The sequence below is a fragment of the Triticum dicoccoides genome, chromosome 2A (assembly GCF_002162155.2).
Source record: "Triticum dicoccoides isolate Atlit2015 ecotype Zavitan chromosome 2A, WEW_v2.0, whole genome shotgun sequence".
Classification (NCBI taxonomy): domain Eukaryota; kingdom Viridiplantae; phylum Streptophyta; class Magnoliopsida; order Poales; family Poaceae; genus Triticum; species Triticum dicoccoides.
The window spans coordinates 708,423,995-708,451,057 of NC_041382.1; the positions used below are offsets into that span (position 1 = coordinate 708,423,995).

General features: G+C 56.6%; 1 pseudogene; it reads left to right on the forward strand.

The window, feature by feature from the left end:
* Nucleotides 1-24,897: 24,897 nt before the first annotated feature.
* Nucleotides 24,898-27,047, forward strand: LOC119358151 (annotated as a pseudogene).
* Nucleotides 27,048-27,063: the final 16 nt, after the last annotated feature.

A 27,063-nucleotide genomic window follows, 5' to 3' on the forward strand; every position in this document is an offset into this window, starting at 1 on the left:
GAGCCAACAGCCGGCCGAACGCTCTAGTGGCACGACCAGTCGGGACTTGATGCCGGAGAGGATGAGGCCGTTTGCTCACTCGACCTGGCTGTTTGACTGCGGGTGGGAAACGGATGCTAGGTCCAGCCGGATTCCGTGTGTTGCACGGAAACGTGCCAGTGCTCCCTTTGCAAAATTTGTGCCATTGTCGGTGATGATGCTATGCGGCACGCCGTACCGGGTTGTAATATCTGCGATGAAAGTGATGGTAGTCGGCCCATTCAGCTTCTTGATCGGCTTTGCTTCAATCCACTTGGTAAATTTGTCCACGGCGACGAGCAGGTGTGTCATGCCGCCGCGTGCCGTCTTGAATGGGCCAACCATGTCCAGCCCCCAGACGGCAAAAGGCCAGGTGAGGGGGATGGTCTTGAGTGCAGAAGCCGGCAGGTGTTTCTTGGAACTAAAAACTTGGCACCCTTTGCAGTGTTTGACTAGTTCCTTGGTGTCATCCAAAGCAGTCGGCCAGAAGAATCCATGGCAGAAAGCTTTGGCGACGAGTGATCATGAGGCTGCGTGGTGGCCACATTCGCCTTGGTGGATGTCCTTGAGGATTGCTATGCCCTTCTCTGGATCGACGCAGCGCTGGAAGACTCCAGTGACGCTGTGCCTAACAAGCTCTCGGTTGACTATTGCGTATGCTCCGGCTCGGCGTTGAACTTGTCTTGCCGAGATCTCGTCGGTTGGCAACTCTCTGTTTACTAAGAAGTTGAGGATGGGCTGGGCCCATGATGGAGCTGTGACTTCTTCTATTGTCAGAACTGCTACTGTGACCAGGGCGGGTGGGCTGGGTGGTGAATATTTGGAGTCGGCCACCGCCTGTTGTGTCGATGTAGTCCCCGAGCCGGCTGCAGTAGCCCCCGGGCCTAGTTCCGAAGTCCCCAGGCCGGGTGCGACTACGACAGTCCCCGGGCCGCCTGTCTAAGTCCCCGAGCCGCCTGCTTGGTTCCCCAAGTTGGATCCGACTGCGTCGGGGTCAGGTGGCACGAAGATGGAATCAGATTCTGGAGACGGCTTGATAGACGGCTTGAGGAGGCGGTGGAGAGAAACGATGGCTGTATAGCTTGTCGGGTGGAGCCTACTTGTGCCAGGCATCTGCTTGCATGTTGTCGGCACGTGGTACATGAAGGAACTCGCATCCTTCAAAATATCCATTGATTTGCTGATCAAGGAAGAGGTAGCTCTCCATGTTCACGTCCTTGGCGTCCTAGTCGCCAGATGACTGCCGGACCACCAAATCCGAGTCGCCATAGCACAGGATCTGGCGGATGCCGAGCTCCTTGGCTAGCTGGAGCCCGTGTATGAGCTCCTCGTACTTGGCCACATTGTTGGAGGCGGCAAAATGAATTTGCAATGTGTACTTGAGCTTGTCGCCCTTGGGAGAGGTGAGGATGATGCCGGCTCCCAAGCCGGTGTGCATCTTGGACCCATCTAAGTGCATCCGCCAATGAGTGGAGTCGGGGGCTGGTGGCAGGTACTGGGTTTCGGCCCAGTCGACGAGGAAGTCGGCCAGTGCTTGGGACTTAATGGCGGTGCGGGGCTGGTAGAAGATCGTGTAGGGAGCTAGCTCGATGGCCCATTTTGCCACCCGGCCGGATGCATCCTGGCTGCCTATGATCTCGGCGAGCGGGGCAGTAGATACGACCATGATGGGGTGCTCTTGGAAATAGGGCTTGAGCTTCTTGGCAGCGAAGTACACACCATAGCACATCTTCTGGTAGTGTGTGTAGTTCTGCTTTGAGGTGGATAATACTATGCTTAAATAATACACCGCCTCTGGACCAGCTGAGCTCGGCCTTCTTCTTGGCGCTGGACCACGACAACTGTGCTGACCACCCGGCTAGTAGCGGCAATGTAAAGGAGCATGGGCTCTTTTTCAGTCGGTGCCGCCAAGACAGGCGGCGTGGTCAGCATCTTCTTTAGCTCGTGGAAAGCTTGGTCCGCCTGGTCGTTCCACTCGAAACGAGTGGACTTCTTCATGAGTCGGTAGAGGGGGAGAGCTTTCTCCCCGAGCCGACTGATGAAGCGGTTCAGGGAAGCCAAGCATCCGGTGAACTTCTGGACGTCTCGCAACTTGGTGGGAATCTCCATTCTCTCTATGGCCTTGATCTTCATCGGGTTGCATTCGATGCCGCGTTCGGAGACCAGGAAGCCTAGAAGCTGGCCGGTTGGTACTCCGAACACGCATTTCTCGGGGTTGAGCTTGATCTGAAACCGGCGCAAGTATTCAAATGTCTCTCTGAGGTCTTCCAGCAAGGTGCCGCGCTTCTCCGTCTTCACCACAATATCATCCACATAAACGTGGGCATTTCTGTCGAGCTGCTTGAGGAGGCATTTCTGCATACAACGCTGAAAAGTAGCACCGGCATTTCTGCATACAACGCTGAAAAGTAGCACCGGCATTTCTCAAGCCGAATGTCATAGTCAGGTAGCAGAAGGCTGCGAATGGTATGATGAAGGCGGTCTTCAGGCGGTCAGCTGGATCCAACTTTATCTGGTGGTAGCCTGAGTAAGCATCCAAGAAGCTCAACAGCTCGCATCCGGCTGTGGAGTCTATTACATGCTCAATCCTTGGCAGGGCGCATGGATCTTTGGGGCAGGCCTTGTTGAGGCTAGTGTAGTCTATACACATGCGCCACTTGTTATTTTTCTTCAGCACGAGGACCGGGTTGGCAAGCCACTCTGGAAAGAAAACTTCCATAATGTAGCCTGCTACCAGAAGCCGGGCTATCTCTTCTCCTCCAATCCTTCTCTTCTCTTCTGATAGTCGGCGGAGGGGTTGTTTGACTGGTTTTGCACCTTCTCGGACATGTAGCTTGTGCTCGGCGAATTCCTTCCGAACACCTGGCATGTCCTTGGGAGACCATGCGAAGATGTCCCAATTCTCACGGAGGAAATCGACAAGCTCGCCTTCCTATTTGCTTTCCAGGTTTGCCCCGATGGTGGGAAACCTTTCTGGGTGCTCCGAGTCCAGAGGTACCTTCTTTGTCTCTTTGGCCGGCTGGAAAGAGCCTTGGGAACCACACTCCTTGGGATCGGGGGACAGGGTCGGCTGCTTGCCGGTCATGGCCACGACTCGATCCAGTATCTTCTTCTCTTCAGCAATCACGAGGGAATCGGCCAGCCGGCTACTTGCTGCCGCACACTCGGAGGATTTCTTGTAGTCTCCGGCTATGGTGATGATGCCCTTGGAACTCGGTATCTTCATCTTGAGGTAGGCATAGTGGGGTACAGCCATGAACTTGGCTAGAGCAGGTCGGCCAAGCAACGCATGGTAAGGGCTCTCCAGATCCACTACCTCAAACCACACTGCCTCTCGGCGGAAATGATCCTTGTCCCCGAAGAGGACATCTATCTTGATCTTGCCGATAGGGGAGCAGGACAGGCCGGGTACGATCCCATGGAACACAGTCCGTCTAGGCATGAGTTGTCTCGTCTTGATGCTCAGCATCTCCATGGTGTCATGGTACAGTATGTTGATGCTTCTCGCACCATCTATCAGCACATGGGAGAAAATGGGCGGCTCGCCTTTCTGTTGCGAGGGTGGCATCCAAAACCAATGCGTAAGAGCCGGGAGATGGCATCACCTCTGGGTGATCTGTCTGGCTCCAGCTGATAGGCCTTTCTGACCAGTGCATGAACTCGGGGTTGTTGGAGGTGTCAGGTGGTTGGTGCGACATATGCCAATGGGTGGCTTATCATTGTGGGAGCCAATAAAACGTCGTCGGTGCCTGGAAACGGTATAAGGCGAAGACATGCATGCCGGCGGATCTTACCCAGCTTCAGGGCTCTCCGTGGAGATAACACCCCTACTGCTGCTCTGCGGGGTCTCCGCATGGTCACTAGATTGACAAGTAGCTACAAGAGGCTCCTTGAGCTGTTTGGTGAAAGGGTGAGGAAGGGCAAGGCTAGCCCGCTTCTCTTGATGAGGTGTCTGGAACTATTGAAAGGGGGATCCCTCTACATGGGCGCCCTAGGGGGTTTATATAGGCCTATCCCCCGGGGGTACAACAGTAATCCGGCTGGGCGTGGGCCCCAGCCGTTTGTGTCTATGCTCGCCGGCTTCTCCGTCGACCGATGGGGCCCACCGACTGGTGGACCCCGCCGGCTGCCGGCCTTCTGGTCGACAGGTCGTTCCCACCGCTCAGGAGTCTTGTCAGAGGCTGGTTACTATTGCCTTGCCCCTAGTGACGAGGGCTTCGTCGTGGTAGGCATGGCTACAGTGCCGCCGCTGGGCAGCTTATCACTGTAGCCTTACCTCGTCTTATCTCCTTAATGAGGCACCTCCTTCGAGGGAGAGAGCTGGCCGGCTATTGGGAGCCGGCCATACCCCAGGCCGACTGTAGGAGGCCTGGCCGCCTTTGGGTGTCTCCCTGACCGAGGGGGCCCGCCACCCACAGGTTGTACTAACTGCTCGCCGTGGGTGACGTCATGATTAACATGGCAACAGTGACGCGCCGAACGGGTGATGGACGCCCTGTACGATGTACTGTGGTCGTGCGTGCTCCGGGATTCGGGGGTGGCAGGCTTCACTGTAGCCACGCCCCATCTCGTCGCCATTAGGTGGGCGCAGACTCTAAGGGCACGATCTTGGCCGCCTACTGAGGGGCCGGCTCCTTGGAGTCGGCCTTCTCGTGGCCGGCTTCTTGGAGTCGGCCTTCTTGTGGTTTTGTTTCTCAAGAATTTTAGGGCAGGGCCGCCCTTGCGCAGCTGGCCTGAGAGGTAGCCAGCTGGGGGAAGGCGGCCCCACGTCTTGGACGCTTGGAGGCTCAATCGGCCTATAATTTTTCTTGAAGAAGTAGGGGAAGCCGGCTAGGCTACCCGTGGTCATTTACTCCGACAGTAGTCCCCGAAGCTGGTTGGGCTTCGAGGCAAAAAAAGACGAGAAGCTCAGTCAGCTTCCTATCTTGAGGAGCCGGAAACTAGGAGCCGGCTTTGACTAGGCGTGCCGTCTTCTAGAGGTTTCGAAGCTTGAAGGTGGGAACCAGTCGGTGCGCGAGTCAGGCTGCTAGCTGACCGCTCATCGCCTGCGCGCCACGTGGCACCCTACGGCTGGAGGGGCCTGCCGGCCCACACACGCGACGGGACACCGCCGCAGTCCGGGGCCCGCCACTACAGGGCCTCGGCCCACGCGCAGATCTTTTGCGGCCCGGAAGGACCGTGCGCCCCTAGCGGCGGTTTCCACACGCCGTGAAGGCACAATAATCATGGGACGTGGGGGAGTGGGCGCAGTTAATCCCACGTCCCCCCACGCCCTGCCTCCTCGGCTTTGCTGCACAAGGCTATAAGTAGGGGGAGAGGAGGGGAGCGCCAAACGCTCGCACGCTCGTCCTTGCTCCGCCCCTTCCTTCTTCTTCCTCCTCTCCGTCGCCACAGCTACCCGCCGCCGCTTGGCCTTCCCGCCAATCTTCTTGGCTCGTTGTTGCTTCGTCGTAGCAGGGTCACGCGCATTTCTTCCGCCGCACCTTTCTCATCGCCGCACCGTCCCCATGGCGTTGTCGAGCTCCTGGGACGGCTCCAACGTCCATGATGACCACGTCGATTTCCTCCGCCGGACGCGGCGGCTGCCAGGCGCGCACTTCATGCGGGTCTGTCTCGCGCCGGAGAGGGAGATCTCGCCGGCACAGGAGGAGGACAAGCGGGTAATCTTCTGCTCGCACTGGCTGCACGGCTTTGGCCTGCCGGCGAGCGGGTTCCTCCGTTCCTTCCATGAATTTTATCATCTCCAGCCGCATCACCTTACTCCAAACACGGTGATGCTGCTGTAAGCCTTCATCGCCCTGTGCGAGGGTTTTCTTGGCATCCTCCCCACCCTTGAACTGTGGGGAGAATTCTTCCAGTGCAAGCTTGGCACTGTCGTCGTGGGCATGCCCGCCCCATGCGGCGCTTTCATCGCCATGCGGAGGACGAGCGACAACAACCCGTTTCCGTCCATCCCGCTGATCCAGTAGGTGAAGCTCTGGCAGAAATCTTACTTCTACGTGAAGAACATCGCTCCGCAAGGCGACTTTGTCAACCTGCCAGCTTACGTAGCTGGCCCGCCGGCTGGGAGGCAGCCCTCATGGTCCTTCCAGGCCAGGTCGCTGTCTCAGGGCGGGGCCGCCTCCGTTGCCCGGCTCCAGGTGATGATCCAGTTGGAGGGTCTGACCGGGGCCGATCTGGTGGCCGCCTTCGTGGAGCGCCGGGTGCTCCCGCTCCAAGGCCGGCCTCACATGATCTGCCAGATGAGCGGCCTCTTTGACCCATGCCGGCTTAGCACCAAGGAGATGCCCCACGCCGAGGTGTCGTACATGGTAAACTATATCTCCAACTGCAAGCTCACCGAGTAGTGGCAGTATGGCAAGGAGCCGTACTCTCGTGCCAATCCTCCGCCTATGGTAAGTTTCTCTCCTTTTCTTCTTTCCTTGTTCCGGGTTCATGATGGCCGACTCCTGACCAGTTGGCTTGTTTTTGGCAAAACCCCATGCTTCCGCCGGCAACCGGGGCTGCGGGGGTGGAACGCCAGTTTCACCCCGACCGCACGATGGACGACGTAGACGATCCGGACCTGGGGCGGCCGCCATGGAAGACGATGTCGCGGGGGAAGGCGGCGAGGCAGGCGGCACTGGGCTCAGGGCCGCCTTCGAGGATTGGCCGGATGATGATGAGGCCGAAGTTGTTCCGTGCCGTCAGCCGACACCCGATCATCAAGGCGCGGGCCCATCCGCCGCACCGGCTGCTCGTGGCGGCGCGCACAAACGCCGGGCCATGTCGACCCACTTTGGCAGTTGGTCAAAGAAGCCCAAGGGTGTCGCGGCGGTGACCAAACGGGATGAGGCGGCCGCGAAGGCGGCCCGCTTCCGCAAGGTGGTGAAGCAGCCGCAGTCGGTTTTAGCGTAAGTGTTATTTTTCTTACGTCTTTCTTTTTCTTCTTCGGTTGATATTCTTCTAAGCCTTCTTCTTGACTTGTCAAACAGGGCCTCACTTTCTCTTGAATGGGCCCCTGCCGCCTCCGTAGTCGGACCTGCAGGAGGGTCCTTAAGCTCCCGCCGTGTGGATCCCCGTGTCGATCTCCTAGAGGCGACAGAGCGAAACGCGCGGGAAGCACGGGAGGAGCAGGAGGCGGAGGAGCGGATGGCGGCTCAGGAGGCGAGGGAGAAGTCGGCGGAGGCGCGGGCCGACGCGGCTGCCAAGGCCCAGGCGGAGGCCGCAGCCGTGGAGAAGGAGGTGGAGGCCCAGCGGAACCAGCCTCCGTTGCTCATCATCCCCCTTCGCGCCGCGGCTCCCGACATTCCAGTGCCCCCGGCGAAGGAGACCAGCCGCGGCCTGCCGGCGAAGGGGAAGGAGACGGAACCGACACGGCTGACTGGAAAGGGCCAAGGAAGTCGGCCTGATGCGCCGCCCGCACAGCTTGCTGGAGGCGAACCGACTGTGGGAGGGGATCTTGCGGTCTCATCGTCGTCTCGTCGGCGCGCGGGGGAGGCGACTTCAGCGCCGGACCCGCAAAAAACTGCGGGCGCCAGCTCGTCGGGCCAGGACCTGGAAGCGGCCAGCGATAGCTCGTTTGGGTGGACGCCGGGCGGTGGTACGGCCGTGCTGAACGTGGCGGCGCAGGACATCCAGAACCGGCTTCAGGCCCAAGCTACCGCACTGAAGCAGTACACTTAGGAGTTTCTCATGACGCGAGCGGCTATTCGGGTGAGTCCTTCTGCTCTTTGTTGATTGCTCCAGATTTCTTCCATGGGGGCGTGTCAGCGCACCCACTGGGTGTAGTCCCTGAGTTCCGAGTCGGCTGCTGAGCAGGCGGCTTGTAACTTCTTGGTAGACTCTGATTGTCGTCTTGTTCTTACTTGTATCACTTATCTTATCTGCAGGAGTATCATAACCTCAGCGCGGCTGCCTTCAACTCCCAGGCCCAGGAGTTGAATTAGAATACCACCAATCTGACCGAGAGCCGGAGTAAGTGCTTCATCTTTTGTCTCAAGTGGGGGCGCATCAACGCACCCACTGGGTGTAGTCCCCGAGATTCGGGTCGACTGCTGAGCAGTCGGGTCAGATCTTTTCCTGACGACTTCTTTCTTCATATCTGCAGGGGCCAATGCTAACTTGAGGAGCCAGCTAAGCGGATCCCAGACCGCCCTTCGCACCAAGGAGGCCGAGTGCGCCGCCCTGGCTCAGGAGCATGACCGCCTGGCCAAGAAGCTGGCCGACCAGGAGGAGAGCCACAAAGCGGCCCTGAAGGCGCGCAGGACAGCGAGGCCGCCCTTAAAGCCGAATACGAGACCGAGGCGGCGAATTGGGCCAAGGCGAGGTAGGCGCTGAGTCAAGGCTACAGCCGGGTAGAAGACTTAATCGACGGTAGGCCGCCTTCTTCATCGTTTCTTTGCCTGCCTCCTATTATCTGGTTCATCTTTTGAATTTGTGCTACTGCTTTCTTCTTTGTGCAGATTACTTTCCCAGTTACTCTGCTGCCGCCACCCAAGCCATCGAGGCCTACCGCGACGTGCAATGGCAGGCGGGGGCGGAGGTCGCACCGGGTGTCAGCCGGTCACTTGAGGAGCAGCTTCTAGCGCTTCAAGCCCGCCAGCAGCCGGCCCACCGCATGCTCCGCCGTCTTCAGCATGCCGGGACGCAAGTGCTGGCCGCCCTCTGGCCCGGCGAGGTGATCCCGCGCACCCCAAGTCGGACTGCCAACTAGCTGGAGGTCGTAGTCTGCTGCTTCAAGGCTTGGAAGGCGTCAGTAGCCCGGTCCGGCGCTGGGCGGGCACTGGAGTTCGTCCGAGCTTGGTATCCTGGGCTGAACTTGGACCAGCTAAGCACCTAGCGGCAGGAGGCTGACGAGGAGCTGGATGCGGTGCGGCCGGCTATCGTCCAGCGCGCCTCGGCAATCTCCGAGTACACCGACACCAGCGCCTTTGCCCCTGAGGTGGATGACGCCAGTGTCGCTTAGCCGGAGGAGTGGTTCGGGCTAAACCCAGCAGAAGGTGAGGACTCGGCGGAGGAGATTGCTTCCAACGATGAGGGCGAAGGAGAAGAGGGAGAGGATGGTGAAGACGTTGTGCCAGACGGCGAAGCGACCAGCCCGCCTCAGCCTGATCGTGCCTCCAGCAACGATGCCGAGACTCGCCAGCCGGTCACTCCTCCAGCCGGCACTGCCGACTCCACCAACCTGCCCAACTCGCCCGTCGTTCCCTTGGCCTGAACCGCCGTCCTTGCTTTCCTGCTTGTTACTATTTTGAACAATCTTTAAATTTGCATAGTTCCACCCACTGGGGGTGTATTCAGACTATGTTGAATACTGGCCTTTCGAAGGTCTTTTGTGCACATATTATGCATGTGTTTGGCTTCCGTTCATGTTTGCTTTTCATCATTTTAGCTTTTTCCTTTGCCGCCTTTCCTTGGCCGCCACCTTCCCAGCCGGACAGCTGCTCTGCAGTCTGTGGCTGGAGAAGGACTTGGTCATTTTGGGAAGGCAAGTACTCGAGCTTTCTTAGATTGCAGCAAGGTGAACGGGTAGCCGGTTGGCGGGGCGGGAGGCCGGCTTGCATTATATAAGTTCATTGGTCCTTAGCCGTTTTTCGTGTGGGCATCCTTTCCTGCCCTTGGCTCGTGCCAGTCGGACAGTCGATTCTTCCAGCTGCGACTTTTGGCAAGAGGGGGCTTGGGTGCCGGCACACTACTTGTCTGACTACAGGCAGAACTTTATATATAACTTAAGGCGGCGAGTCCCCGGCCCGATTGGTCAGGCCCGGTGCCGGACGAAAAAACAAATGTAGTAACATATTCATAGGCATGATACCCATCATTCATAGATAAAAGAGGGTAGTCCCTGAGTGCTCCTCGGGGGACCCTTTGTCTCGTACTTAGTACAAAAGTTAGCGTGATACATACTGCTTTTTAACTGTAAAATCTTCGGAGGAGATTGGCATTCCATGGTCGTTTCGACTCCTTGCCGGAATCATCTCTCTTGCGTGCCTTCGGCTTCTGCGCGTCGATTAGGTAGTAGGAGTCGTTGCCTAAAGCTCTGCTGATGACGAAGGGGCCCTCCCAAGGGGCCGAGAGGTTGTGCTGGCCGATTGTTCGCTGGATCAGCCGGAGCACAAGATCGCCCTCTTGGAAGGATCTTGGCTTGACCTTCCGGTTGTGGTAGCGGCGTAGACCCTGCTGATAGATGGCGGACCAGCTGAGGGCTAATAGCCGGCCCTCTTCCAGCAGGTCGACGCCGTCTTCATGTGCTTCCTTGGCCTCCGCCTCCGTGTACATGGTGACCCGAGGTGAGTCGAACTCGATGTCAGTTGGGATGACAGCCTCGGCACCATATACGAGGAAGAAAGGGGTGAAGCCGGTTGACTTGTTTGGGGTAGTGCGCAAACTCCAGAGGACGGCCGGCAGCTCGTCGAGCCAACAGCCGGCCGAACGCTCCAGTGGCACGACCAGTCGGGGCTTGATGCCGGAGAGGACGAGGCCGTTTGCTCACTCGACCTGGCTGTTTGACTGCGGGTGGGAAACGGATGCTAGGTCCAGCCGGATTCCGTGTGTTGCACGGAAACGTGCCAGTGCTCCCTTTGCAAAATTTGTGCCATTGTCGGTGATGATGCTATGCGGCACGCCGTACCGGGTTGTAATATCTGCGATGAAAGTGATGGTAGTCGGCCCATTCAGCTTCTTGATCGGCTTTGCTTCAATCCACTTGGTAAATTTGTCCACGGCGACGAGCAGGTGTGTCATGCCGCCGCGTGCCGTCTTGAATGGGCCAACCATGTCCAGCCCCCAGACGGCAAAAGGCCAGGTGAGGGGGATGGTCTTGAGTGCAGAAGCCGGCAGGTGTTTCTTGGAACTAAAAACTTGGCACCCTTTGCAGTGTTTGACTAGCTCCTTGGTGTCATCCAAAGCAGTCGGCCAGAAGAATCCATGGCAGAAAGCTTTGGCGACGAGTGATCGTGAGGCTGCGTGGTGGCCGCATTCGCCTTGGTGGATGTCCTTGAGGATTGCTATGCCCTTCTCTGGATCGACGCAGCGCTGGAAGACTCCAGTGACGTTGTGCCTAACAAGCTCTCGGTTGACTATTGCGTATGCTCCGGCTCGGCATTGAAATTGTCTTGCCGAGATCTCGTCGGTTGGCAACTCTCTGTTTACTAAGAAGTTGAGGATGGGTTGGGCCCATGATGGAGCTATGACTTCTTCTATTGTCAGAACTGCTACTGTGACCAGGGCGGGTGGGCTGGGTGGTGATGAGTTGGAGTCGGTCATCGCCTGTTGTGTCGATGCAGTCCCCGGGCCGGCTGCAGAAGCCCCCGGGGCAAGTTCCGAATTCCCCAGGCCGGGTGCGACTATGGCAGTCCCCGGGCCGCCTGTCGATGTCCTCGAGCCGCCTGCTTGGTTCCCCAAGTCGGATCCGACTTCGTCGGGGTCAGGCGGCACGAAGATGGAATCAGATACTGGAGACGCCTTGAGGAGGCGGTGGAGAGAAACGCCGGCTGGTATAGCTTGCCGGGTGGATCCTACTCGTGCCAGGGCACCTGCTTGCATGTTGTCGGCACGTGGTACATGAAGGAACTCGCATCCTTCAAAATATCCACTGATTTGCTGAACGAGTAAGCAGTAGCTCGCCATGTTCGCGTCCTTGGCGGCCCAGTCGCCAGATGACTGCTGGACCACCAAATCCGAGTCGCCATAACACAGGATCCGGCGGATGCCGAGCTCCTTGGCTAGCCGGAGCCCGTGTATGAGCGCCTCGTACTCGGCCACATTGTTGGAGGCGGCAAAATGAATTTGCAATGTGTACTTGAGCTTGTCGCCCTTGGGAGAGGTGAGGATGATGCCGGCTCCCAAGCCGGTGTGCATCTTAGACCCATCGAAGTGCATCCGCCAATGAGTGGAGTCGGGGGCCGGTGGCAGGTACTGGGTTTCGGCCCAGTCGACGAGGAAGTCGGCCAGTGCTTGGGACTTAATGGCGGTGCGGGGCTGGTAGAAGATCGTGTAGGGAGCTAGCTCGATGGCCCATTTTGCCACCTGGTCGGATGCATCTCGGCTACCTATGATCTCGGCGAGCGGGGCAGTACATACGATCGTGATGGGGTGCTCTTGAAAATAGGGCTTGAGCTTCTTGGCAGCGAAGTACACACCGTAGCAAATCTTCTGGTAGTGTGGGTAGTTCTGCTTCGAGGTGGATAACACTTCGCTTAAATAATACACCGGCCTCTGGACCAGTTGAGCTCGGCCTTCTTCTAGGCGCTGGACCACGATAACTATCCTGACCACCCGGCTAGTACCGGCAATGTAAAGGACCATGGGCTCTTTTTCAGTCAGAGCCGCCAAGACAGGCGGCGTGGTCAGCATCTTCTTTAGCTCGTGGAAAGCTTGGTCTGCTTGGTCATTCCACTCAAAATGAGTGGACTTCTTCATGAGTCGGTAGAGGGGGAGAGCTTTCTCCCCGAGCCGGCTGATGAAGCGGTTTAGGGAAGCCAAGCATCCGGTGAACTTCTGGACGTCTCGCAGCTTGGTGGGAATCTCCATTCTCTCTATGGCCTTGATCTTCATCGGGTTGCATTCGATGCCGCGTTCAGAGATCAGGAAGCCTAGAAGCTGGTCGGCTGGTACTCCGAACATGCATTTCTCGGGGTTGAGCTTGATCTGAAACCGGCGTAAGTTTTCAAATGTCTCTCCGAGGTCTTCCAGCAAGGTGCCGCGCTTCTCCGTCTTCACCACAATATCATCCACATAAATGTGGGCATTTCTGTCGAGCTGCTTGAGGAGGCATTTCTGCATGCAACGCTGAAAAGTGGCACCGGCATTTCTCAAACCGAATGTCATAGTCAGGTAGCAGAATGCTTCGAATGGTGTGATGAAGGTGGTCTTCAAGCGGTCGGCTGGGTCCAACTTTATCTGGTGGTAGCCTGAGTAGGCATCCAAGAAGCTCAACAGCTCGCATCCGGCTGTGGAGTCTATTACTTGATCGATCCTTGGCAAGGCGAAGCGATCTTTGGGGAGGGCCTTGTTGAGGCTAGTGTAGTCTATACACATGTGCCACTTGTTATTTTTCTTCAGCACAAGGACCGGGTTGGCAAGCCACTCTGGAAACAAAACTTCCATAATGAAGCCGGCTGCCAGAAGACGGGCTATCTCTTCTCCTACAATCCTTCTCTTCTCTTCTGATAGTCGACGGAGGGGCTGTTTGACTGGTTTTGCACCTTCTCGGACATGTAGCTTGTGCTCGGCGGATTCCTTTGGAACACCCGGCATGTCCTTGGGGGACCATGCGAAGATGTCCTGATTCTCACAGAGGAAATCGGTGAGCTCGCCTTCCTATTTGTTGTCCAGGTTTGCCCCGATGGTGGCAAACCTTTCTGGGTGCTCCGGGTCCAGAGGTACCTTCTTTGTTTCTTTGGCCGGCTGGAAAGAACCTTGGGCATCACACTCCTTGGGGTTGGGGGACAGGGCCGACTGCTTGCCGGCCATGGCCACGACTCGGTCCAGTATCTTCTTCTCTTCAGCAATCACGAGGGACTCGTCCAGCCGGCTGCTGGCTGCCGCACACTCGGAGGATTTCTTGTAGTCTCCGGCTATGGTGATGATGCCCTTGGAACTCGGTATCTTCATCTTGAGGTAGGCATAGTGGGGTACATCCATGAACTTGGCCAGAGCAGGTCGGCCAAGCAACGCGTGGTAAGGGCTCTCCAGATCCACTACCTCAAACCACACCACCTCTCGACGAAAATGATCCTCGTCCCCGAAGAGGACATCTATCTTGATCTTGCCGATTGGGGAGCAGGACAGGTCGGGTACGATGCCATGGAACACAGTCCGACTAGGCATGAGCTCCTTCGTCTTGATGCTCAGCTTCTCCATGGTGTCACAGTATAAGATGTTGATGCTGCTCCCACCATCTATCAGCACGTGGGAGAAAAGAGCGGCTCGCCTTTCTGTTGCGATGGTGGCATCCAAAACCAATGTGTAAGAGCCAGGAGACGGCATCACCTCTGGTGATCTGTCCGGCTCCAGCTGATAGGCCTTTCTGACCAGTGCATGAACTCGGGGTTGTTGGGGGAAACCGCGTTGACTTCTTGGTGTTGTCGGCGCCGGCTACGCCGATCTTCTGGTAGGCTCGTAAAGACGATGTAGGCGGCATGCTCGTCGGGGAACTCGTCTTGAACAGCCCCGACTGTCGGTCGAGCCGCCGGCTGCGGAGGGGCCGGAGGCGGCTGACCAGCAGGAGGAGGCGGCGCTATCCCCTCGCCCTTGGAGATCCGCGTGAGCCAGTGGCATTTTCGGGTTGTGTGGTTTGAAGGCTTCACGCCGTTATGAAACTTGCAGGGGGCATCAAGTGCTTGCTCGTAGGAGAAAGCCGGCTGCCAAGCCGGCGTGCTGTCCATCTGCTTCTTGGGCATGGGCCGCCCTTCTGGTTGTTCGTCTTCGACTATGGCCACCTGCCGATTGGTGGAAAGCGGTGGGCGAGCCTTGCGCTTGTGGTCGTTCTGGTACGGCGTCGGCTGGAGTCTCCTGCCGGCGTCTTGGGACTCGGAGCGAGTACCTTCCCGGAAGCGTCTACTCGGAGCTCGGTCTTCATTGAGGAATCAGCCATGGCGTATTTATCAGCTATGATCAACAGCTCGTGGAGGAGGGTGCCTTCTCGGCACCCGGCGGTGAAGTACTCTATAGCTTGAATCTCGTGCACCCCTTCGCAGGAGTTGCGGAGCTCGGCCCAACGCATGAGGTAGTCGTGAGTTGATTCACTGGGCCCTTGCACACACAAGGAGAGCTGTCGGGGCTTAGGAGCCCGCTTGTAGGTGCTGGTGAAGTTGCAGATGAAGGCTTCTGTGAAGTCCATCCAGCTATTGACGCTGTAAGGCTTGAGGCTGTTGAGCCAGGTGCGTGGCGTGCCTTGGAGCATGAGGGGAACATACTTCGCGGCAACGCGCCTGTTAACGTTCGCAATGCTAACCGCAATGGAGTAGTCGATCAACCAGTCTTCCGGCTTCACGGAGCCGTTGTACTTGGGCGTGTCTCTTGGGAGCGAGAACGGCGGGGGCCAAAGCAGGGCGGGCCGACATCATCTTCTTCTTCCAGAGCCAGGGATCGCGCTAGGCGGTCGATCCGGTGGCGGGCGTCATTCTCGCCGACTCCTTCGCGGCGACCCAGTCGGCCGCTGAGAGTCGGATGCGTGACAGGCGGCTGAGTAGGATACCTCTCCCTATGAGGCGGAGGAGGAGGCGGATTGCCCCGCCATTCCATAGCTCGAGGGCGGCCTTCTGCGTCACGCTTGATGGAGATTCGAGTCCGGCTATGGCTGGCAGCCGGCTCCTTTTCTTTCCTTGTGCGGGTGTTGCCCGCCGTCGGCGTTCGGGACGTCGCACCGTGCTCTCGGCGTGGGGGAGGACTTTCGGCGCGGACACCGACTTCATGCCACTCTGTGGCCGCGTCGATAAGCTGCTGGATGCATCTAGTCATGTAGGGGAGCTCGTCGGCCCTCAGTCCTTCCAGCTCATCTACGACCGCCTGGGCGGCGCGTAGGTTCTCGAGAGGCGTGGCATAGACTGGGCGCTCTGCTCCCAGCGTGCCAGCGATAGCTGCACCGTGTTTCTTGATGATACCGACGCGGCTCAGCCCGTCGGGAGGCGGCGTGCCGAAGGCGGCGCGATCGACTTCGCGTTGGTGAGCCTCGGTGAGGCGTCTCATGGAGGCTAGCTTCTGTCCCTCCGCAACGAGGGCGAGGCGGCGTGCCTCCGGTGTCTGGGCGTCGGCGCCAGCCGAGATGGGGGCGGACAAGTCGTGCAGCGCCGCCTGGAGGGCGTCGTGGACGTTTTCGCCAGAGGCGGCGCCGTGGCTGATGACCAGTACCTCGGTGATGGCGCTGCCGCTGCTGTTGGCTCAAGGAAGAGGGTCATTGATGATTACCACGGTTGAGAGGAAGGCGTCAAGCGATGCCGTGTCAGAATCGACAAGCATCGGGTCGGTGGAGCCAACCGACTCCAAGTCCGCGGCAAGCTCGCCGGACACATGGAGTTGGTCGAGGAGGCTGACGTGGTGGCTTTCGGGGTAGCCTGTGCCCGCGTCGGATGCTGGCTCGTCGGAGATGCGAGCCTCGTCAAGAAGATCGGCGAGGCAGCTCGCCGCGCATGCGTCAGCGACGCCTTGCAGCGCATCGAGGCAAGCGCCATCGGGCGAGCCGGGCTGGCTACGCACGCTGGGGAGGAAGAGGGTTCCCGTCCAGAGCAGGTCTCCGGACGACGATGCACCTGGCCCCACGGTGGGCGCCAAATGTCGGGTGATTGGTGCGAAATATGCCAATGGGTGGCTTATCATTGTGGGAGCCAATAAAACGTCGTTGGTGCCTGGAAACGGGATAAGGCAAAGACATGCACGCCGGTGGATCTTACCCAGCTTTAGGGCTCTCGGTGGAGATAACACCCCTACTGCTGCTCTGCGGGGTCTCCGCATGGTCACTAGATTGACAAGTAGCTACAAGAGGCTCCTTGAGTTGTTTGGTGAAAGGGTGAGGAAGGGCAAGGCTAGCCCGCTTCTCTTGATGAGGTGTCTGGAACTATCGAAAGGGGGATCCCTCTTCATGGGCGCCCTGGGGGTTTATATAGGCCTACCCCCCAGGGGTACAACGGTAATCCGGCTGGGCGTGGGCCCCAGCCGTCTGTGTCTATGCTTGTCGGCTTCTCCGTCGACCGATGGGGCCCACCGACTGGTGGACCCCGCCGGCCGCCGGCCTTCTGGTCGACAGGTCGGTCCCACCACTCGGGAGTCTTGTCGGAGGCTAGTTACTATTGCCTTGCCCCTAGTGACGAGGGCTTCGTCGTGGTAGGCATGGCTACAGTGCCGCCGCTAGGCGGCTTATCACTGTAGCCTTGCCTCGTCTTATCTCCTTAATGAGGCACCTCCTTCGAGGGAGAGAGCTGGCCGGCTATTGGGAGCCGGCCATACCCCAGGCCGACTGCAGGAGGCCCGGTCGCCTTTGGGTGTCTCCCTGACCGAGGGGACCTGCCACCCATGGGTCGTACTAACTGCTCGCCATGGGTGACGTCATGATTAACATGGCAACAGTGCCACGCCGGACGGGTGATGGCCGCCCTGTACGATGTACTGTGGCCGTGCGTGCTCCGGGATTCGGGGGTGGCAGGCTTCACTGTAGCCACGCCCCATCTCATCACCGTTAGGTGGGCGCAGACTCTGAGGGCACGATCTTGGCCGCCTGCTAAGGGGTCGGCTCCTTGGAGTCGGCCTTCTCGTGGTCGGCTTCTTGGAGTCGGCCTTCTCGTGGTTTTGTTTCTCAAGGATTTTAGGGCAGGGCCGCCCTTGCGCAGCCGGCCTGAGAGGTAGCCAGCTGGGAGAAGGCGGCCCCACGTCTTGGACGCTTGGAGGCTCAATCAGCCTATAATTTTTCTTCAAGAACCAGGGGATGCCGGCTAGGCTACTCGTGGTCATTTACTCCGATAAGAGGCGACTGCGTTGACTTCTTGGTGCTGTCGGCGCCGACTGCGCCGGTCTTCTGGTTGGCTTGTAAAGACGATGTAGGCGGCATGTTCGTTGGGGAACTCATCTTGAACAGCCCCGACTGCTGGTCGAGCGGCCGGCTGCGGAGGGGCCGGAGGCGGCGCTATCCCCTCGCCCTTGGAGATCTGTGTGAGCCAGTGGCATTTTCAGGTTGTGTGGTTTGAAGGCTTCGCGCCACTGTGGAATTTGCAGGGGGCGTCGAGTGCTTGCCCGTAGAAGAAAGCCGGCATGCTCGTCGGGGACTCGTCTTGAACAGCCCCGACTGCCAGTCGAGCCGCCGGCTGCGGAGGGGCCGGAGGCGGCTGACCAGCAGGCGGAGGCGGCGCTATCCCCTCGCCCTTGGAGATCCGCGTGAGCAAGTGGCATTTTCGGGTTGTGTGGTTTGAAGGCTTCGCGCCGTTGTGAAACTTGCAGGGGGCATCAAGTGCTTGCTCGTAGGAGAAAGCTGGCTGCCAAGCCGGCCTGCTATCCCTCTGCTTCTTGGGCGTGGGCCGCCCTTCGGGTTGTTCGTCTTCGACTGTGGCCACCTGCCGACTGGTGGACGGTGGCATGGGAGCCTTGCGCTTGTGGTCGTTATGGTGCGGGCGTCGGCTGGAGTCTCCGGCCGGCGTCTTGGGACTCGGAGCAAGCACCTTCCCAGAGGCGTCTACTCGGAGCTCGGTCTTCATCAAGAAATCGGCCGTGGCGTATTTATCAGCTATGACCAGCAGCTCGTCGAGGGTAGTCGGCTCGTCGCAGAGGAGTCGGTGCTTGAGGAGGGTGCCTTCTCGGCACCCGGCGGTGAAGTACTCTATAGCTTGAACCTCGTGCACCCCTTCACAGGAGTTGCGGAGCTCAGCCCAACGCGTGAGGTAGTCGCGAGTTGATTCACTGGGCCCTTGCACACACAAGGAGAGCTGTCGGGGCTTAGTAGCCCGCTTGTAGGTGCTGCTGAAGTTGCGGATGAAGGCTTCTGTGAAGTCCAGCCAGCTGTTGACGCTGTAAGGCTTGAGGCTGTTGAGCCAAGTACGCGCCGTGCCTTGGAGCATGAGGGGAACATACTTCACAGTGACGCGCCTATTGCCGTTCGCGATGCTAACCGCAGTGGAGTAGTCGATCAACCAGTCTTCCGGCTTCACGGAGCCGTTGTACTTGGGCGTGTCTCTTGGGAGCGAGAACCCCTTAGGGAAGGGTTCGTCACGGATGCGGGGGCCAAAGTAGGGCGGGCCGACATCATCTTCTTCTTCCAGAGCTAGGGATCGCCTAGGCGGTCGATCCGGTGGCGGGCGTCATTCTCGCCGACTCCTTCGCGGCAGCCCAGTCGGCCGTCGAGAGTCGGATGCGTGATAGGCGGCGGAGTAGGATATCTCTCCCCACGAGGCGGAGGAGGAGGCGGATCGCCCCGCCATTCCACAGCTCGAGGGCGGCCTTCTACGTCATGCTCGATGGAGATTCGAGTCCGGCTGCGGCTGGCAGCCGGCTCCTTTTCTTTCCTTGCACGGGTGTTGCCCGTTGTCGGCGTTCGGGACGTCGCACCATGCTCTTGGTATGGGGGAGGACTTTTGGCGCGGACACCGGCTTCATGCCGCTCTGTGGCCGCGTCGATAAGCTGCTGGATGCGTCTGGTCATGTAGGGGAGCTCGTCGGCCCTCAGCCTGTCCAGCTCGTCTACGGCCGCCTGGGCGGCGCGTAGGTTCTTGAGAGGCGTGGCATAGACTGGGCAATCTGCTCCCAGCGCACCGGCGATAGCCGCATCGCGTTTCTTGATGATACTGACGCGGCTCGGCCCGTCGGGAGGCGGCGTGCCGAAGGCGGCTCGGTTGACTTCGTGCTGGTGAGCCTCGATGAGGCGTCTCATGGAGGCTAGCTTCTGGCCCTCCGCAACGAGGGCGAGGCGACGCCTCCAGTGTGTGGGCGTCGGCGTCAACCGGGGTGGGGCGGACAAGTCGTGCAGCGCCACTTGTAGGGCGTCGTGGGCATTTTCGCCAGAGGCGGCGCCGTTGCTGATAACCAGTACCTCAGTGATGGCGCTGCCGCTGCTGTCGGCTCGAGGAAGAGGGTCGTTGATGATTACCACGTTGGAGGGGAAGGCGTCAAGCGATGCCGTGTCAGAATCAACAAGCATCGGGTCGGTGGAGCCAACCGACTCCAAGTCCGTGATAAGCTCGCCGGAGACGTGGAGTTGGTTGAGGAGGCTGACGAGGTGGCTTTCGGGGCAGCCTGTGCCCGCGTCGGATGTGGGCTCGTCGGAGATGCGAGCCTCGCCAAGAAGATCGGTGAGGCAGCTCGCCACGCATGCGTCAGCGACGCCTTGCAGCACATCGAGGCAAGCGCCATCGGGCGAGCCGGGCTGGCTACGCACGCTGGGGAGGAAGAGGGTTCCCGTCCAGAGTAGGTCTCCGGACGACGGTGCACCTGGCCCCACGGTGGGCGCCAAATGTCGGGTGGTTGGTGCGACATATGCCAACGGGTGGCTTATCATTGTGGGAGCCAATAAAACATCGCCGGTGCCTGGAAACGGGATAAGGCGAAGACATGCACGCCGGCGGATCTTACCCAGCTTCAGGGCTCTCCGTGGAGATAACACCCCTACTGCTGCTCCACGGGGTCTCCGCATGGTCACTAGATTGACAAGTAGCTACAAGAGGCTCCTTGAGCTGTTTGGTGAAAGGATGAGGAAGGGCAAGGCTAGCCCGCTTCTCTTGATGAGGTGTCTGGAACTATCGAAAGGGGGATCCCTCTGCATGGGCGCCGTGGGGGTTTATATAGGCCTACCCCCAGGGGTACAACGGTAATTTGGCTGGGTGTGGGCCCCAGCCGTCTGTGTCTACGCTCGCCGGCTTCTCTGCCGACAGATGGGGCCCGCCGACTGGTGGACCTCGCCGGCTGCCGGCCTTCTGGTCGACAGGTCGGTCCCACCGCTCGGGAGTCTTGTCGGAGGCTGGTTAGTATTGCCTTGCCCCTAGTGACGAGGGCTTCGTCGTGGTAAGCATGGCTACAGTACCGCCGCTGGGCGGCTCATCACTGTAGCCCTACCTCGTCTTATCTCCTTAATGAGGCACCTCCTTCGAGGGAGAGAGCTGGCCGGCTATTGGGAGCCGGCCATACCCCAGGCTGACTGCGGGAGGCCTGGCCGCCTTTGGGTGTCTCCCTGACTGAGGGGCCCCGCCACCCACGGGTCGTACTGACTGCTCGCCGTGGGTGACGTCGTGATCAACATGGCAACAGCGCCGCGCCGAACGGGTGATAGCCGCCCTGTACGACGTACTGTGGCCGTGCGCGTCCCGGGATTCGGGGGTGGCAGGCTTCACTGTAGCCACGCCCCATCTCGTCGCCGTTAGGTGGGCGCAAACTCCGAGGGCACGATCTTGGCCGCCTGCTGAGGGGCCGGCTCCTTGGAGTCGGCCTTCTCATGGCCGGCTTTTTGGAGTCGGCCTTCTCGTGGTTTTGTTTCTCAAGGATTTTTAGGGCATGGCCGCCTTTACGCAGCCGGCCTGAGAGGTAGCCAGCTGGGGGAAGGCGGCCCCACGTCTTGGACGCTTGGAGGCTCAATTGGCCTATAATTTTTCTGAAGAACCAGGGGAAGCCGGCTAGGCTACCCGTGGTCATTTACTCCGACATTCGGCTACTCCATGTCGACGAGCACGCGTGTGCATGACCATAAAGGAGAGCAAGCCGGAGCCGCGCTCTTTGAGACCCTACACTGGGAGAAGGGATATACGTTTTTTGGGGAACGTCCTAATGATTGTTCACTTCCATCCGTCTACATCGATGACTTCAGCTTTCCCAACCGTGTCATGGGCGACAAGAGTGATGCCACAAAGAAGGCTTCAAATGCTTCTTTTGTCGTCACCGTACCACTGACCTTTCCGAAGGGTATGATTTGTTCATTCCATTTTTATGACCATGTGTGCTTGCAGTACTTGTTATGTTAATTGATATGCATGTTCGTACACACTCGCATGATTAACCTACAAACATGAGATTAATATTGTTAACACTGTCATCATGACCCCCCCCCCCAATCCCCAAAAAAACACGGTCATCATGATTTTGTATCATAATTAAATTAATTAAAAATAATAATATTTCCAGCAATTACTCTGATGAGTCGCCTCGCTTGCCGAAATGATTATAGGAGATGAGGGCGGCTATTGGAGAAGAGGGAAATTGGCTGACTAGGACGCGACTTCTTGCCTGTGTTTAGGGTTGCCAATGGCGCGCCATGGATGACAAGAGTGATGCCACGAAGAAGGCTTTGGATGCTTCTTTTGTCGTCACTTACCTTTCGAAGGGTATGATTTGTTCATCCCATTTTTATGATCCATGCGCTTGCAGTACTTTGTTATGTTAATTGATATACATGTTTGTACGCACTCGCATGATTAACTTACAACATGAGATTAGTTAAGGCTAGTCATAGTTGTGGTAACTTAGGTAGTAACTTAACACATCTCAAGACAATTTTGCTTATGTGGCAAGTATTTAATGAGGAAATAGGTGTTTGTGGTAACATAATATGTTACTGTAACATAGCGTTTTTTGAGGCAAAATGAGTCTATGAGCTAATAAATGAAGCAATCTATGACACTACTATTATGTTACTTTGCATTATGGAGGTAGTAACTTAGTCTAGTGTCATATGTATGACACTAGTATAAGTTACTCCCCACTATGACCAGCCTAACACTGTCATTGTGACCCCCCCTCCCCCCCTTTAAAAAATTGTCATCATGATTTAATCATAATTAAAAATTAATTGAAGTTTTAATAATGTTTTCAACAATTACTCTCATGAGTCTCGATTGCCGAAATGCTATGAGGGCGCGGCTATTGGAGACGAGGGGAATCGACTGACTAGGGCGTGACTTCTTGCCTGCGTTTAGGGTTGTTGATCGCCTCTCCCTCCTGTGAAGAAACCGATTTTTGTTACTTACCATTTATTTGATAAATTGAGAGTTTTTAGTAGAATTTGATAAATCGAGGTAATTTGTCTCCGATTTACAAAAACAAAAAACATCATATCTGACCCTTGTGGGCTCATTTGCATAGCCTGCCTAATGCGCATAGGCCACAGCCCACCTCAATCGGAGAAGCGAATCTAAGGCCCCGTTTGGAAGTGATCCGGCTCCGCGCTTCTCTGGAAGCGGGCGAGGAGCTGGCCGAACGCGTCGACTCCATGGAGCCAGCTTCAGAAGCGGAGGCCTCGCGACGTGCAAATCCGTGGAGCGAGGGAAGTCCAGCTTCGCAAAATACAGAAGTGGGAGTTCGTTGAAATTACATGCCGCTGCCACCGCGAAGTGCCTGCTGAACCGTTTTCCTCTTTGTTCGCAGCCCTGCCTGGTAGGCCCGACCACAACGACTAGCGCAACTCCTCTCCTATGCCTGCCGAACGCTGCTGGCTTCACTGGGAAGCTGGCTTGCGCTGCTCCGTCGAGAAGCTGGCCCCGTCGGGAAGCTGGAGCACTTCCGAACGGGGCCTAAGAAACCTAACCCCTCTCAGCCGCACCAAGGGTCTCTCCTCTCACTCTTGCTCGAGCTCAGGCGGCTGGCGGCCGGGACGGAGGACAGAGGGAAGTACTTCTCCTTCTTCCTTATTTCTCATACCGAAATACTTGATTGAAGACTGGAGAACTATAAACTGATTGTTTCTTTTTCCGGCCAATGTCTTTGCAAATGTAGAGCAAAAAAAAAGCGAGGAAAATGTGAAGCAATTTGAAATGAAGAGGAACCGAGACATCCTTCCAGTTTCGGGGAACCAAGATGGGAAGCAAATCCACAAAGATCCGCTGAAGGGGAGACAAGAGGAAGTGAAAATCAGTTGGCTTTGGCTGTTGCTTCGACTTCAATTCCATCTGAGAATGCACCACCTCGGCCTCGACCCCAACTGCAAAGTGAAACACAAGGAAAATGGCAGTAAGAAAATGGCCTGTGATGCTGAGCTTCTTCCACATGATCCTGGCAAAAGGATATCTATCGCGATGCATTCTATGAATTATCAAGGAGCTCCACAGAAGGTCCATGCTCAAAGGGCCATGTCAACCCTATCACCATTATTTTCTGGTAAGCAAAGCATGAGTTAAATAAGGCCAGCTTCAGTGTTAATTTGTGATTTTGTACGATAAGTGCAATTGGATTGAATACAGTTTTTATACAGATGCCGCATTTTTTGCCTGTTATTTGTTCAAAACTAAGTGGAAAATTGCGAGGGCTGAATGTTCTGCTAGAGGGTACACAGAATAGATATGACTTGTTTGAAAGTCATGTGGTTGGTATAACAGGTGTCCATAGTTGGGCTTAAGGGAAATACAACTACAGTAGTTTATTAGACCTAGAACATCAATTTCTCAAGTCAATTCTAATCCTTGACTTGCAAGTTTAAGCGATCTAATCAGATCAAACTCCTTGTGATCCCACAAAGCCACAATAAGTACAGGCTTGGTGTGAGCAATCATACTGAAACTTTTCTTTTTTGAATGCAATACCATAGGGGAAGCCCGCCGGTGTATATCCTACAAAATTAAGGGGAACTTACAGACTGTACATACCGGAGTTGGGTAAAGAAAGTAAAGAAAAAAATTTACAGGAACAGAGATTGTAACCAGTCAAGGAGATGTTGAACAAAAGCTGCCTTGACCCTAAAGCGATGGATGTGCAAATCATTTTGGAAACTTCTTATTTGCAGTCACTTCAAATTTTGCCTGTGGTACACTTGTAAGTTGCAACAACTCTGAAGACAAGTTCTACATTGATGAAGCATCTTCAATAAAGAATTGTTAGATTCTATCCAAGTTCTTCAGGGCTGGCATTATCAAGTTGTCACTAATCACTATTCTACTTGTTCAACAGCCTTGTTGTTCCTCACAGACACTCCTCTTTTAACCTGGTATGCTTGTAGTTGTAACAGTTCCAAAGACAAGTTCTACATCGATGAGGCATCTTCAATGAAGAATCGCTAGATGAAAAGAAATTTCTATCCAAACTCTTCAGGGCTGGCACTATCAAAGTTGTCACTAATCAGTTGCTTGTACCCACAGTGTTTTTTTATGTTAATGTCATTGTTCTACTTGTCCAAGAGCCTCGTTATTCTTCCCGGACACCCATCTTTTGTTCTGTGTCTAGTAAAAAAAAGGAAGATGACCGCGTAGTCAAATATATTACACGTAAGTAAAATTTCTCCAAACATTTTGCCTGCACAGATTATTAATTTAACAATCAAAAACTTTTCTACAGCTGCAGAAATATCACTGCTGGCGGTATCTGACGAGTCCCATTGACTTTGTGTCCAAGTAGTTGTCAGTTCCTCCCCTCCTCTGCATTGAAAAGCAAAGTATGCGGATGATATGAACTGGCATCTTCCTCTTTCTTGACAAGGTTGCAGGAAGCTATAGGAACCATTTAGCCATGACAATACCTAACACCAACAGCATGTTGAGTTTTTCCTGTATGGTGTCTGCAGCTGTTGTCATCCTAGGCAGAACCTGCAGTTGCTTGCACTTCACTTTCCCCAGTTTCAACCCAGGCAACAGGGATGATTTCAGCTTCAGCCCAGGCTCAGCAATCTCAAACAATTCCCTGCAAATCACGCCGAACGCCGGGAACATGAGCCACCGGTCGGGAAGAGTGGTCTACGCAAGGGAAACCCTCAAGCTGTGGAATAGCAAGCGTACAGCGCTCACGTCGTTCAGGACAGAGTTCGTGCTCAACATCCTCCCGCAGAACGGGACTGCCGGAGAAGGTATGGCCTTCATGCTCACAAACAATCCATCCTTGCCCAGCGACAGCAGCGGCCAGTGGCTGGGCATATGCAACAGCCAGAGAGATGGCGCCAAGACAAACCGAGTAGTTGCCGTCGAATTCGACACCAGGCAGAGCTATGCGGATGAATTTGACGGCAACCATTTTGGCTTCGACTTCAACAGCATCAAATCTTTTCGGCAATACCCGCTCAGTAATCAGTCCATCATCCTCGCAAGTGGATCTGATGTATGGGTCAGTATGGCATACAATGGTACAACAGGATTGTTTGGAGTAGATCTAGTCCAGCACAGCACAATAGGAGGGCAGCTTAAATCCAGCGGAAGTTTGATTGTTAATCTATCACACTATCTGGCAGACGACATATATCTGGTGTTTGCAGGTTCCACGGGCGATTTCACCCAACTGAATCAGATAAAGTCCTGGAACTTCACCACAATAGAAAATGATGCCACAGTCGGAATAAGAGTTGGAATAAAGGTGTTCTTGGCTATTGCTGCTTTGGTTATATTTTCTACCTGTTTGGTTGGTGTGTTCTTCATGTGGAGAAGGTTGACACGTCAGAGAAGGCTCGCCAACCGCAACCTGGAGAAGATGATCGACGCACATGGTCTGGTCAAAAGCTCAGGGAGCTGAGGCGTGCGACTGCCAACTTCAGTCCTACACGTAAGCTCGGCAGAGGCGGCTCTGGCACCGTTTACCTCGGCCACATCAATAGGATGAACTTGGAGGTGGCCGTGAAGCGGGTGTCAATGGGCAACGCCGATTCCAACCGAGGAGAGCAGGAGTTCGTCGCGGAGGTGAACACGATCAGCAAGCTGTCCCACCGCAACCTCGTCAAGTTGATCGGCTGGTGCCACGAGGGATCCGAGCTGCTCCTGGTGTAAGAGTACTTTCCCATGGGCAGCCTGGACAAGCTCTTGTATGCCAGTGCCAGAGAGAGCAACTCGTCGTCGGAGATTAGCGCTCTTGAGCTCACATGGGATCGGCGGTACAAGATCATCTGTGGGGTGGCATCGGCGCTGGACTACCTGCACCACGGGAGCAGCAAGAGGGTCCTGCACAGGGACGTCAAGCCCAGCAATGTGATGCTCGACGAGGACTACAACGCGCGGGTGGGCGACTTCGGGCTTGCCCGCGTCATCCAGTACGACGGGATCACACACCACTCCACGCAGGCGGTGGCCGGCACTCGCGGCTACATGGCCTATGAGTGCTTCTTCACCGGCCGTGCCAGCCTCGACACGGATGTGTACGCGTTCGGTGTCTTCATCATGGAGGTGGTCAGCGGGAGGAGCCCCAGCAGCGCCGTGAAGTATGAGTACATGCACGACAGCGACCACCGTGGCATGGAGGATTACTCGAGCGACGGGCACCCCTTGACGATGCACATCGTGGACTGGACTTGGAGTCTATACGGCGAGGGGAAGGCCTTGCATGCTGCCGACCGGTTGCTCGACGGCGAGTTCGAGCAGACGCAGGTGGACTGTGCGGTGAGGCTAGCGTTGGCGTGCTGCCACCCGAACCCGAGGGAGAGGCCGTCCATAAGAACGGTGGTGCAGGTGTTGATCGATGGTGCCCCGGTGCCGGAGCCGCCGGTTAATAAGCCTGCTTTTGTTTGGCCTCCGGGAGGCAATCAGCGGGAAATTGAGCTGCCGGACGTCGGGTTGCTGTTCACCGGAGGGGCTAGGCAGCAGAACAGTTTCTGCTCCATGACCTCCACTTCCCTCACGGCGAGGTGGCAGGTGAGCATCGTGGATATAGTTTTCAAGAAGCTGTTCAGAGAAGATACCTAGCACGATGACCTCCACA